The 14,107-nt window shown below is 46.1% G+C and overlaps 1 long non-coding RNA gene across 1 annotated transcript in view; it reads right to left on the bottom strand.

Moving 5' to 3' along the window:
- Positions 1 to 1,507: 1,507 nt before the first annotated feature.
- Positions 1,508 to 14,107, bottom strand: part of LOC146072550 (uncharacterized) — a 102,106-nt gene continuing 89,506 nt past the window's right edge. The window contains exon 3 of the long non-coding RNA XR_014473180.1: positions 1,508 to 1,731. This is a non-coding gene — a long non-coding RNA (uncharacterized LOC146072550). The remainder of the gene's footprint in view (positions 1,732 to 14,107) is intronic.

Here is a 14,107-nt window from a genome sequence, read left to right as displayed (position 1 = left end):
TACAGTATATGTTTACTATCTATCTATCTATCTATCTATCTATCTATCTATCTATCTATCTATCTATCTACAGATAGGGCCGGGCTCATCTTTGCTGGCGAATCGCCAGAACGTCACCGCTGGCGATCCGCCAGCACCCGGCTCACCATCTGACTGAGACGCGCATCTCAGTGTCCATGCGCCGGGGCAACGGGACCCTGTCCGTCTCCGCTTCAGGAAGACGGACAGAGTTGGGGGGGGGGTGCGGGGAGGCGGTGGGGACCCCGGGTGACCGCCGACAAGCCGGCGGGGACCCGGGGGAAGCCGTTGCGCACGTCCCCTTTCGCAAATACAGATGGCGGGTGATGGGGGATGGCAGATGGCATCGCCATCGCCATCCCCTGCAAAGATGAGCCCGGCCCCATCTGTATCTATCTATCTATCTATCTGATCCGAGTACACCGGCACTCCCATATGAGTAATGATAACAATGTAATAACAATATCAGTCCCGAGGTAGATGTCAGTCAGGAATTTTAAATAAGTACAGGTTGAGTATCCCTTATCCGAATATCCGTTATCCGAATTATTCCGAAAACCATACATTCCATTTTTTTTTTGATAAAAACTTACTGGGGTCATCTGTAACAGCACTACTGAGGACATGATATGTAACTGGCACTACTGGGGACATCTGTAACAGCACTACTGAGGACATGATATGTAACTGGCACAACTGGGGACATCTGTAACAGCACTACTGAGGACATGATATGTAACTGGCACTAAACATGTGCAAGAAAATGATTGGTTGGCATTCACATTCAGTACCTTAGATAGTACACAAACTTTGTTTCATGTTTTGAAACCTTGTTTTTTGAACAAATAAAATGTATTTGTTTTTATTTCATGTAGTTAATGTGTTTATACAGCATAAATGCAAAATACTTCAAAATACATCATTGAAATATTAAAATATTCCGAAATACGGAATAATCCATTATCCAAAATTCTCCTGGTCCCGAGCATTTTGGATAAGGGATACTCAACCAGTACACGCAACTGCAATCAAGTAGTCAACGTTTCAGGGGATGAGCCCTTTTATCAAGAACTGAAAAACAGTGTGAATAAGCAAGTACTGTATATATCAGGGTTGCCGACTTTAAGATTTTCCTCTCCGGGAGCCCGGAGAGGAGAGTTTCAGCAGCCGCTCAGGGGGCGGGGCTTACGAGTGACATCACTAAGCCCCGCCCCCATGCTGTTAAAGCATCGAATTCACGTATCTCCGTGGAGGGGGCGGGGCTAAAATGACGCGATTGTGCCGTTTTAGCTCCGCCCCCTCCTCTGAGACCCGAGGATTGCGGCATTTTAATGCCGCAATCGGGGGGTCAGCGGGGGTCCCCCCTGAATCCGGGAGGGTTGCCCACCCTTCCGGGGGACCGGGAGGGGGTACCCGATTTTCGGGAGACTCCCGGAAATTCCGTGAGGGTCGGCAACCCTGGTATATATAACAAACAACACTTACATTTGATGTGCGCCCTTCAATAACATTGCCTCCTGTTCGGGTCCGGTGACGACATGACTGCACGCCCACAGTGGCTCAGATGTTGTCATGGCAACCTCTGTTGTGTATAGCAACACAGTGCGTACTGTCCCGAGGAGAAAGAGTAGTGACCGGTGTCTTGCTAGAACAGCGCTGACGGACGGAACTCCTCTGGGAACTGGTTCAATATAAAAAACACGGGGGAGTACACTGTGGGAGAAAGATAATATACATGTAAATCACCTCCGTGCTAATAAAGTTAAATAAAGAATAGGACCAAAGCAACAAGGGGGACTGAGGAATGCTGCCCATATGTGACAGCGAGGGATGCATACAATAAGTGCACTAAAGAATTAATCAGAAAAAGGCATGTGACACAGCCATTGTAAAATGTCATATCAGTATCAGATTGGTGACCGAACTGTGAATAAATGCATACATGCTTTGATATACGAGGCTGTGTCCCTTGCTGGGGGGAATCAATGAGGGGAATCATTGCATTGGGGACATGCATTCATCCAAGGCAGTTGTATGACCTTCACTACATTCACATGGGCATGTACTGAATGACTGGCAAGTCATACATGCATGTGTATTAAGCAGCAATACAAGGGGACCGAGATGTGTTATTTAATGCTTTATTTCCACATCCTGATTTCGGGTTCATGACACGAGTCCTTCTGTGCATAAGTCGGATGAGGCATGCGCCTCATGGAACACGGGCCAATTCAGACCTGATTGGACGGTCACACATTTTCAGTGGTCAGCATTCAGGTAGATGCCACTCCGCCAGAGTTATATTCGCTGTAGATATTTTCGCAGCTGTGCGAAAATTATCAAAACCATTGGTAAGCCACTCACCATTGAATGATTTTTGTACTGGGCACCAGTCATGGCAAGCTGAGAGTAGTCAGAGACTTACTCGACGGCTGTGATGGATACAGGTATATCCTATATCCGGCCTAATGCTGATGTCACACTCCCCGAAAACGCTTGGGCATGCCTGCCTTTTCTCTGTCACTTCCAGCGTTTTCATCTGCCCGCCTGGTGTTTTCTTGGCACTCCCATAAAACCGCCAATTACCACCCCAAGGTACCTACTTCTTGTCAATCACCAGTGATTCAAAAATGAGCAGGACTTTATCACAGAACGTGCACACTTCATTCCATACGCATGCACAGTCTATCAATACTCGGTCACTGTGTGAATTTGTGCCCATGGAAACAGGTCTGAATTAGCCCCACTGGGAGGAATCCAAATGGAACCGCTTCTGTGCACAATACATAAAGAAGCCTATGACACTGCTTTATGGGTCCAAGCCCCCTTTGTGTGTAAAACCTGGCCAAATCTCAGCAAACCACAGTTTTCAGCATTTTGGCTGCATTTTGCTATTAGTACATATATCTGAAATGAACATTTATATATTTAACTCCAAACATCTTTCCTTGGATACAGTACAGCTTTTTTTTTTTTTTTTGCAGTACGCTCAGTAATAGCTGATCAGAAACAGCTTGGAAAATGTCATATATTTTTTTGAATTTTTTTTTGTGAAATGACTTAATACTATGGAAAAAGTGGTTCATTGTGATGGAGTGTTTATTTAGGATGTCATGTTGCGTTTGTTTGCCAGCTCTCTGTGAGTCTGTGAGGAAGCTAGCCAGACAAGTCTGCTCCCTGACCTCAGCACCCCTAGACTTTTGCAGTTGATTCCTTTCCATCCCAGCAGCACTTGCAGGAACTCCTTCTCCCTTTTTGGCAAAAAAGTACTATTTCTTTCATATGGAAAAATTATTTGAAAGTACCAGTTTAATGGTCTGCCTCTGTGCACTCCGACTTCTCCAGCTGAAAGGTTATACTGAAATAACCTACTTAAAAAAGCTATATTTTTTTTAATTTTCAAGTAGTTGGCAAAAAGTGTACATTAAGAATCATCATTTGCATATTCCACAAGTTTTGGTCAAATGTGATATTGGCAAAATAGATGGACATAAAAATAGTTTTATTCTGAAATTTATTTTATTCTTCTATATACTGTAGCTCAGCTGGTGGATTTAACATTGCTTATTACAAATGTGCTCATGATTTATTGCACTCACAGTGTCTAAATATAGGCAAAAGTATTTGCTGGAAGTCCCCCGTCTGTGTGGTGGAATGGTTGCAATTAATGAAACAAATTAAATTGCCTCTATACATCAATGTAAGGAACGACGCATACAGTATAACCTTTCTACATATTGACCTGATGCATTTTGTAATATGTACAGTATGTTTGTAAAGGGCAGGAAAAGGGCAAGCATTGGGAGCAGACAGCGAACATTGCTAAGGTCTGTCATGTGACCTGTCACCTGCATGCAAATTCTTCACATTCTCTCACGTCATGATTAGTTTTTTGTTTTTTTGTAGACTCCATGTTACTGTCCTTTACTGAACTCCAATGGTAGCAGAGATCCATCGAGAAGAAACAAAGCTGATTTTTACTGGTAGAGGAGACGGATCTCAGAAGCTCAGCGTTAACACCCATTAGCCACCCGAGAAAGAACTGCACATTATATACTTGCCACCAGGGAAAGGGCTGCACATTATAAACTAGCCACAAGAGAAAGGGCTGCACGTTGTTATTCTTATTATTATTATTATTATTACAATTATTGACTACCTTAATCACTACTTTTCATGCTCAAGTTCAAAATTTTGCCTGTGCTGCACCCCTTAAGTGGAATGCGATACCCCGCTCCATTATACTCTCCCCAACTCTGGAAAGCTTCAAATGGCAATGAAAACCCACTTATTCATCACAGCATACCCTTCTGCTGCATAACCTAGTCATGAGGATGCTCCTCCAACCCCATGCCTCATGCCTTGACCATCTCTGATTTTCTTACATCCTGTCATCAGACCACCTCCAGCTTGTTTGCATCCCATGTCATCTGTTTGTTACGCCCTCCCACTAGATTGTTAGCTCCTTAGAGGCATCCTATGCAACCGAGCATTTGACTCACCTTTCTCATTGCCTTGTTGCATCACTTTTCTGCCTGCAAGTCGCTTGAAATAGTGACCCCTAAATCCATTTTCCTCTTCAGTAGTTTGTAGTAAAGTACCCTTAATGCCATAGCTTTGAAAAGCTGGAATTCTGTAAGTTGTTTGATTTTAGATATTCCACTACTCTCTCTTTCAATAGTGTTTGTATTACTTCTCCCTACTATTGATGCAAGGCTTACTTATCAGTATTTACTTGCTTCTTTCTCTACTTTTGTGCAGTGGTACAACATTTTGAAGTCCTCTGAATTTGCACCTTTAGTGTTTTCCAGCACATTTTTTAGATCTTTTAGTATCCATGAATGTATCCGATTTGGACCCATTGATTTATCCACTTTCAGTTTTGAGAGGTCCTTCTAATTTCACTTATATACTTAAAATAAAGTTTTGCCCTCTATGTCTACTTGTCCATTTCATCCTCGCTTTTGCATTCCTATTCACCTTCTTAGCCTCCTTTCCTCTGGCAAGAAACTGTCATTATTATTTTGAATCTGTTTGTATTGCTGTGTATTTAGCTTTAACGTCAGTTGATACCTTGTTTTGTGAACTGCAGTACACTGGCTTCCTTTTCTTGGTGCTTTTCTTAACCCGTTTGATACAAATGTCTGTTGCTTTTAGTATTTACCATTTCTCCTGTACTCCATTCAAGTTCATCCAATCCACCATTAAATCACTTAAAACACACCACACCTGTGCATAGTCAGCCATCCGAAAATCCAACACTTTTTTTTTTTTGTGACAGGAGTTGTACCCTGTCTTTATACTGGCCATTGGGGAAAGAGCTCTTTATTGCAGAAAAGCCACCAGGGACAGGATTCTGTACTGTACAGCAGTCACCTGGCCAACAGGAAAAGGGCTCTGGTATACTGTACACAGCAAATAGTCTTAGTATTATATGCTAGCAAACAGACAAGGGGTCCAGTAATGTATAATGTAATTGGAGGTCAGAGTATTGTAGTGCCCCTATGAATTGTGTTCTATCAGTTGTGTAACTCCCATAGGTAAAGGAGACACCTGCCTCCGGCCGCCAAGCTCTGAAGAGGCCCCTGCATGTATAGCAGCACCTGTGTGGTTCACACGGGGATCCAGGTGTAGCTTCTGCTCTTCCAACAGAGCTCTGTAGCGCACCTGCTGCATAGTCATTTGGCTCTATTTCAGGAACCCTGCTAACACCCGCAATAGGGGGTAGGACTGCTTTCACGTAGTACCGCTCAGCCTGTGCTGCGGCAAGCGACAGCGTGGCACCCTGCTGCTGGACTGTGAGATGGGACCTGCTGGTGATTGCTGATTCTGAATGTTAATAAGTCTGACCCAACGGCCACTCTCACGCAGTGTAGCTGGAGCCCTGACAATTCTCTGTGGGCTCCAGTACACCTAATATTTGTTCTCCCTTTTTTATTAAGTAGTTGGGGGGGGGGCACCAAACTCCAACTTGCCTTGCCGTGATTGAGATGAACTTGAGCCCCGTGAGAACTAGCCAGTATATAATGGAATGTGTATTGCATACTGGTCACAACAGTTACTTTGGCATTTTTACAGTAATGGCAGTACGGGTGGTGTAATGGTTAGCATTACTGCCTCACAGCACTGAGGTCATGGGTTCAATTCCCACCTGGCCCTAACTGAGCGGATTTTGTATATTCTACCCGTACTTGCGTGGGTTTCCTCCGGGTACTCTGGTTTCCTCCCACAGTCCAAAAATATACTGGGAGATTAATTGGCTCCCAACAAAATTAACCTTAGAATGTCTGTGTGTGTGCGTGTATATGTGGTAGGGAATATAGATTGTAAGCACCACTGGGGCAGGGCTGATGTGAATGTTCAAATATTCTCTTTGTGAAGCGCTGCGGAATATGTGTGCGCTATATAAGAAACTGTTAATAAATAAATACATTATTGGGCAGATGTATTAAGCCTAATGAAGAGATAAAGTAGAGATAAAGTTGAAGGTGATAATGCATCAGACAAACATCTGTGTTTAAAAAGTTTTAATGAGTTGATTGGCTGGTGCGTTACCACCTTCCACTTTATCTCTTCACCAGGCTTAATACATCTGCCCCAATGTGTGAATAGTCATTGTGGCAAGACAACATGTCTTACTTGTGATGTTGGAGGCAGGAGTCATATTGCTAACTTTATCTTGGTTCCTATCAGTGCTTCCAACCAAGTACTAAAATGCACACACACTTCCATTAAAATGCAGTAAGTATGTGGAGCATTCTAAACCTGGTGAAAAATGAAAGCAATCCTGGTACTTGTTTCCTAGCATGGCCACAATCTTGTCCATCGTGTACCTTAAAGTTAAGGTACACGATGGACGTGATGGACCCGATTTCCTTTGAAATCAGGTCCATTTTGCCGGCAAAGGCAAAATCGGGACCATCGCGTCGGTCGCGTGCATTAACATGGCCCGCGACGCGACCGACGCGATGGACGCGATTTTGCCATAGGCTTTAATGTTAAAATATTTTTAACATTGAAATCGGGAGCATCGCGTCGGTCTTGTGCCATTATAATGGCACAAGATGAGATGGACTTGATTAAGTCCATTTTGCATATCATACAATGGCCCTTATTCTGATTGACGCGTACTTTCCCGCATACTTTCGGATCGCGTCTTTACGGCGTCTGCGCATGCGTGGAGAACGCCACGCGCATGTGCCACGCCTTGACTCCGTACCTGTTCGGGCAAATCCCGTACAAAACTGGTCACCGCAATCATTCGGGAAATATGGGCGTATTATGGGCGTCATGCGGAATGACACATGGGCGTAGTTTCAAAGTGGGCAAAACGGGGCGGAAACATGGGCGGACACGGGGGAGTACACTTATGTTGGGGGGCGTGCATTCGGATAGCACTCCGAATGCACGCGAACAAAAAGGGAAGAAATGTGCGGTGTCCAAAAGGCCACTATTGCTTTGCGGACACCACTCGTTCCTGCGGGAGGCGAACGGACCGCCTAATGACTACAAGCATTAACACCTGAACCCAATAAAATCGACTCCTTTACTCATTAATCACTAATAGGACGCTTGTCAGTGCTTTAATTGAAACCATTGCTGCTTCAAGGAAACCTTACTAATCACCCACATATGCTGTACTTCTGACACACTTTAAACCTGCTAACAATGGACATGACTGAATATTAATACTAGCAATACACATGTGTATGCGACATGTACTAATTAAACCACACAATTGTTGTAAAGTAAAGCAATTTATTTATATAAATTTCACAGTCAATGCCACTGTGATGCAATGACAAAAAAATAAAAATACCAAAAAAAACAAACCATGGCAGGAATGTACCAAAATAAATTATAATACAAAACAAATATAATTGCACACAGATGGACTCCAGCACCTCCTATGTGCCACTGCACATGCGGCCAGTGGGAAATGAGGAGGCTGCTGGCCCTTCTACAGCAGGCCAACCTGCACCTGACCATTCTACAGCAGGGCAACCTACACCTGGCCCTTCTGCAGCAGGCCAACCTGCAGCTGGCTCATATGCACCATCAGCAGAATCATTTGGAACACAACCGGGGACTTAGCAACATCACATCAAGTGCAGCTGACAGTAATGGCAGGCAAAAGAGGGCAACAGGGGAACCAAAAAGGACATTGGAAGCAAGGGCTCATCTGGTTACCCTCAGCACGTGATTGGACACAAGAAGCTGACACACACAGTACAATGGAAGATTTGGGATGAGATAACGGTGGAGATTAATGCAGCCACAAGTTCATTTTCGACCACGTTTGGCCTTGGTAGGCTCCTTGGCCTGTGCAGCAGCTCTTCGGCCACGGACAGATGCTGGGGCAGGTGGAGCAGATGCTGGTGAGGGGTTGGCTGGTCTACCCCTCCTGCCAGCAGGGAGTGTTGCTGGTGGTAATGCACCAGAAACGGATGACATTAGGACCCTGTTGCTGTTAACCAGCTCCACCATAAGCTCATTATGGTGGAGGAGGAGATCATTTTGGCGGGTGGCTTGCTCGGCCAGCACCTGAGCACTTGCAGCCATGGCCTGATGCGCCTCAGCCATGGCCTGCAGGCTCCCAGCGATGGCCTGCTGGGTGCTGACCAAGCTCGCCATGATCTCCTCGGTCCTATGCATCCGTTCTGATGCCAACTCTCCCTGCTGGTTTATGTCCCCAAGCATCTGGGCCAACCTGGCCAAATCGGCTTGGGCCGATGGCTGCTGCTGCACAGGCCTACCACTGGGGCCAGGTGGCACGGACTCCTCCACCTCCTGAGCAGAGTCGTCACCAAGCAGTGGGGTGTCTGTGGAAAATGATAAACACAATTAGGACACATTCTAAGATAATTACTTGCACAAGCTTATGGCATGACCAATATTTACCTTCCAGAAAAGACGCAAACACTTCAGCTGGGGCCTCGCTATCCATCGTGCTCACCCCCCTGACCTCCTCAACTGATATACAGCTCTCGGCCATCAACTCCAGGGGGGTGAGCTCTAGCCCTGATGGCATGGGCCCGGCCCCAGATGTCTGGCTGTGTTCCCACCGCTTGGTCATCTTCCTCTTCAGGTTGGTTTTGAAGTCCTGCCACCTGCAATGTAAGTTGACATATTAATACATGTCACTCCAGATGTTTGCTGTTGCAGCCATTGCTCTGTGCTACATATTACGACATGTGCTTAATGTCCAAAAGATAACATTACATGCAACTATGATATCAACCGTTACAATACACATTCACAATCACCATACTCTAACTCTCAACTAAATAACATGGCAATAATGTCTGTGTATCGTAACAACCTCACGGGCCATTTGCAAAATCCATCTAAGCATGAATTCAATCATTACTTGTCTATTACTGGGCACATGTATCACAAAACAACTTGCCTCTTCTTCACATGGTCCGTCTCACGAACTTGTGGCGCTACTTCATTAATCTCTGCCGTTATCTGTTCCCAAATCTTCCATCTGCGTGTGTGTGTGTGTGTCAGCTTCTCCGATGGACACTCAATCCAATCACGTGCTCGGGGAACCAGGATGGCAAGCTCCTGTGCTTCATATGCCTTATTTCTTGTAGTTGGTTCCTCTGTTGCCCTCGCTCTCCCCTTGCCACGTCCATGGCCACGCCCCCTGGCACGTGTCGCTGCACTTGAAGTGCTGGCCATGGTACTATCTTGTGAAGTCCCCGGTTGTGTTCCAAAAGATTCTGCTGATGGTGCATATGAGCCAGCTGCAGGTTGCCCTGCTGCAGAAGGGCCAGGTGTAGGTTGCCCTGCTGTAGAATGGTCAGGTGCAGGTTGGCCTGCTGTAGAAGGGCCAGCAGCCTCCTCATTTCCCACTGGCCGCATGTGCAGTGGCACATAGGTGGTGCTGGAGTCCATCTGGTCAAATAGTTGCTGCAGGTCTGGGTCCACCTCTGGTTGTGATCCAGACATGTTAGCAACAACATTGTCACCTTCGAATACACCTTTATATACTGTTTGTGTATCCTGTTTGGCGGACATCAGCGGCAGCTGCGTTCCGTGCACGAGCGTACGTCGCTGTTTTTTCGCGCCGCATACGGTGGCAGAAATTCCATTGTGTAAAACCTGGCGAAACTTCGACATGAAATACTGGTCACCAATTCTAACATTGCATAGAATCTTCTGCTACACCTGTGACTATCGCACAATACACATGCTATTTGGTTCATGACTACTGTGGTATTGTGGCGTTTGATTGCAAGCTAAAAGTAGCCCAATCCCTTAGAAAATCCAGGCCACAAGTCATGCAATACTCATCACTACTGTTATAGACCACACATGTGACAGGCCTATAAATAGTGAATTGCTGCTAGAATCATTTGTCTCCAGATCTGGACTTGTCAGGGTCTAAGGTAAGCTCTTCCATGGTCCTTGTAGATATGTTATCCATTAACAATGTAAGTGTATGAATGTATGCACCATTGCCTCACTGACTACAGATTGTTGGGCCAGCAAAGTCTTTGTAGCATTATTGCAACATGTCACATGTTCACTATTTCACTCACAGGTCTGAAACCTGTGTGTGTTCATCTATTGCAGGACAACATGTCCCAGCAATAGCTGGAATGTCTCATAGTACATGATGTCGGCAACAAATGCAGACACCTTTGATACTCAAGTAGTGTTTAGTAGTTCGATGTTGTAAGCATCTGTGTGTTTAGGACGGTGTGTATTGAGTTCATATTATTGTTACATCATTATAGAGTCAAATGGATCTTCGGGATTTTACGGGGCGGCCATCTATTGTACGTATTGAAGCCTACAAATCTATTTGTAGTGGGATATGGCCATTATGTGCATAGGTGCATCAGTATTTATGTTCATTTCTTTATAGGTTGCTGAAGCAATGCTGCGGGACATGGAAAGGAGGCTAAGGGCACTTGCGGCTCTCCCCACTCGTCGCCCAAGGAGGCCAGGACGTGCTAGAATCTATCGCACACGGGTGACTCTGTTTGCTATGCCCGATGATGAGGTACTTACTAGGTACCGGTTACCGCCACATGTAATTCTGGATCTGCTCTCGTTAATTGAGAGTGATCTGGAACCTCTACACGGGATCACGACAGCAATTCCGCCTCACACACAGCTGCTGGCGGTGTTGCATTTCTGCGCCTCAGGATCATTCCAACAAGTAGTGGCAGTACTTGCTGGAATATCTCAGCCGGCCTTCTGCCGAATCCTGAGGCGTGTGACGTCGGCCATGTTCAGGCGCAAGGGGCACTTCATGGCCATGACATTTGCCACCGAGACCCTGCGCAGAAGCCAGCAGGCCTTCCATCAAATTGCTGGCTTCCCTAATGTGATAGGGGCTGTGGATGGCACCCATGTACCATTTGTGCCTCCATCTCGAAGTGAGAAGATATATAGGAACCGCAAATTGTTCCACTCACTGAACGTGATGGTGGTATGTGGCCCATCCATGGAGATTCTCGCCTTCAACTCGAAGTTTCCCGGAAGTGCCCATGACTCTCATGTCATCCGACAAACCGGGATATGGCAAAGACTACAAGAGCTGGAAGGCCGTGATGCGTGGGTTCTGGGTGACTCCGGTTACCCATGTACGCCCTGGCTACTTACGCCGTACAGCTACCCAGCACCGGGCCCACAGGAGGCATTCAATGTGGCGCATGTTGCCACCAGGCAAGTGGTGGAGCGCTCAATTGGCCTTTTAAAGGGTAGATTTAGAGTGCTCCACCGCACTGGTGGTGACTTACAGTATGCGCCTCAAATGGTGTCGAGGATCGTGGGCCTGTGTATATTTTTCCACAACATTGCTGTGCGGCGTGAGATACCCTTTGATGAGTGGGAGGTACCATCTGAGCCGCAAGATCCGCCCATGCGCCCATCCCGCGCCCCTGAATGCCGGAGGGGATACCAGCTGCGGGACTCTGTGGCGCAAAGATACTTCAGGTACATTTTATCTAGTTGACCAGAACACACCAATTGTTGTAAAAATCACCCCTTCAAATAAGTACAGTGTGGTAGTTGTCAGTGTTACAAAACGACAATTATCCAGCCTGCCCTCCTAATGGCAAAGAAATAGTAGATATTTATCATATGTGCTTAGTTTTGGGGGAAGTACAATATAGGTGCTCATTATTATACCTTCTACAAGGGATCTTATGTGTTTGTTATATCTTCATTATTGTAGTTGATACTATCCCTGATGACTGGTGAGTACATTGATTTATTCTCTAATGTGTTGGGGATTTTTTCCTGTGTTGATGTATGATTTGTTTGCAGATATATATATATATATATATATATATATATATGATATTTGAATTTATTAACATGTTTAAACATTTCAAGGAGCAGGCAGGCAGGCAGGCAGGCAGGCAGGCACCCAGGCAGGCAGCCAGGCAGCCAGCGCTGGTGTATAATGCTGGACTCAGGATACCTGCAAGTATGTGTATGTGTCTTTTAAACATAAATGTACGCATACACATAGATGCATAGAGTAAGTAATGCTAAGTACAGCTATGCGTTGCTAAGCTATAGCACGCGTTGCTTGGCGGAGCGAGGCGTCATTGGATTTGCTAAGTGCATACACACTGTGTTTTATATATATCAGATTTGTTCATTGCCATACATCAGCACTACTGTTTTGAAGGCATGCGAATTTGTCACCATTTGTGTTGGCGCAGAGACGCTGCTCATGTAAAGATGAACAATAAAGTTATTAACACAAATAACTGTGATAAACCAATGCCACCACCTGATTGGTTGATTGATGCCATTGTTAACATGGCGGAGACACGAAGGGCAGACCCGTTTTCTCCTGCGGAGCTGAGGGTTCTTGTCTCCGTCATGGAGACAAGGCTGGGCCGTGCTGGGCCCTTTATCAGCAACCGACATAAACGCCGGGCCTATGCTGCGGCAGGGCGCAGGATTTACGCCCGCACTCGGGTGCGGAGGACCATCGGGCAGCTCGAGAGGCGGTGGTCGGACCTCCGCAGGCGCCAGCCCCAGCTGTTACAGCAAATTAGGGGCGAAATAGCTGATTGTGAGTATTTTAGCTATGAAATTTCGCACTTACAACATAGCATATAGAAACAATAAAATGTGTCTCATGATAAGTGGGTGTCCATGGGTTTAAAAGTCCATAGACTGTTATGTGTGCTTCTTCCTGGTTAACATGCAGTCATGTGGCTTTTATATGTAATGACATAGCATTGATGATTCTGATGCATACAATGTGCCAGATCTAATATGTGTTACACATTGATAAATGCCAGGGTTGTAATGTTTGAACAAATTACTAAGAATCACATAATATTTTAAATGTCACATTTTGGAGTCCATTAACAGTAAGGAGCTACTTTCCAGCATCGTTTGCCATCATTATCACCCTTCCATGTATGTCTTGTTATGGATTAATACATGTGCCCCAATGACCCGACATTGACCATGATTTTTTTTTCTACCACACAGCACGAGCCCGAGCCCGACAGGCACGTGAAGAGGCCGAGGCAGCCCTGGCCGAGGAGGAGGGGCAAGAGCCTGAGGAGGAGGAGGTGGCGGCAAGGGTGGAGGAGGACCAAGTGGAGGAGGAGGAGGAAATGTTGGAGGAGCAAGTGGAGGAGATGGTGGAGGAGATGGTGGAGGAGGTGGTGGAGGAGGAGGAGGTGCCTGAGGAGGTGGTGGTGGAGGAGGTGGAAGAGGAGTTGGTGGCAGAGGAGGAGGTGTTGGTGGCGGAGGAGGAGGTGGAGGAGGAGGTGGTGGTGGTGGAGGAGGTGGTGGAGGAGGAGGTGGAGGAGGAGGTGGTGGTGGTGGAGGAGTTGGTTGTGGCGGAGGAGGTGGACGAGGTGATGGTGGCGGAGGAGCTGGCGGAGGAGGGGGCTGAGGAGGCCACGGTTGCCCCAGAGGTGTCCGATTCCGAGGGGGAGGAGGCGTGTCAGGCCCCGGAGTCCCATCTGATCGGTATGTTTACATAATGCATCATTCATGAAGTAGTTGTACTGGTATTTGTTATGTAGCACTGGCGATAAAAAAATTTGGTACAATACTATTAATACAGACCCCAAAGTGGGTAGCTACAGAT

The sequence above is a fragment of the Crinia signifera genome, chromosome 4 (genome assembly GCF_055691185.1).
Source record: "Crinia signifera chromosome 4, ASM5569118v1, whole genome shotgun sequence".
Classification (NCBI taxonomy): Eukaryota; Metazoa; Chordata; class Amphibia; order Anura; family Myobatrachidae; genus Crinia; species Crinia signifera.
Note: the sequence above shows the minus strand (reverse complement) of the source record. Positions and strands in the feature narration are given on the sequence as shown.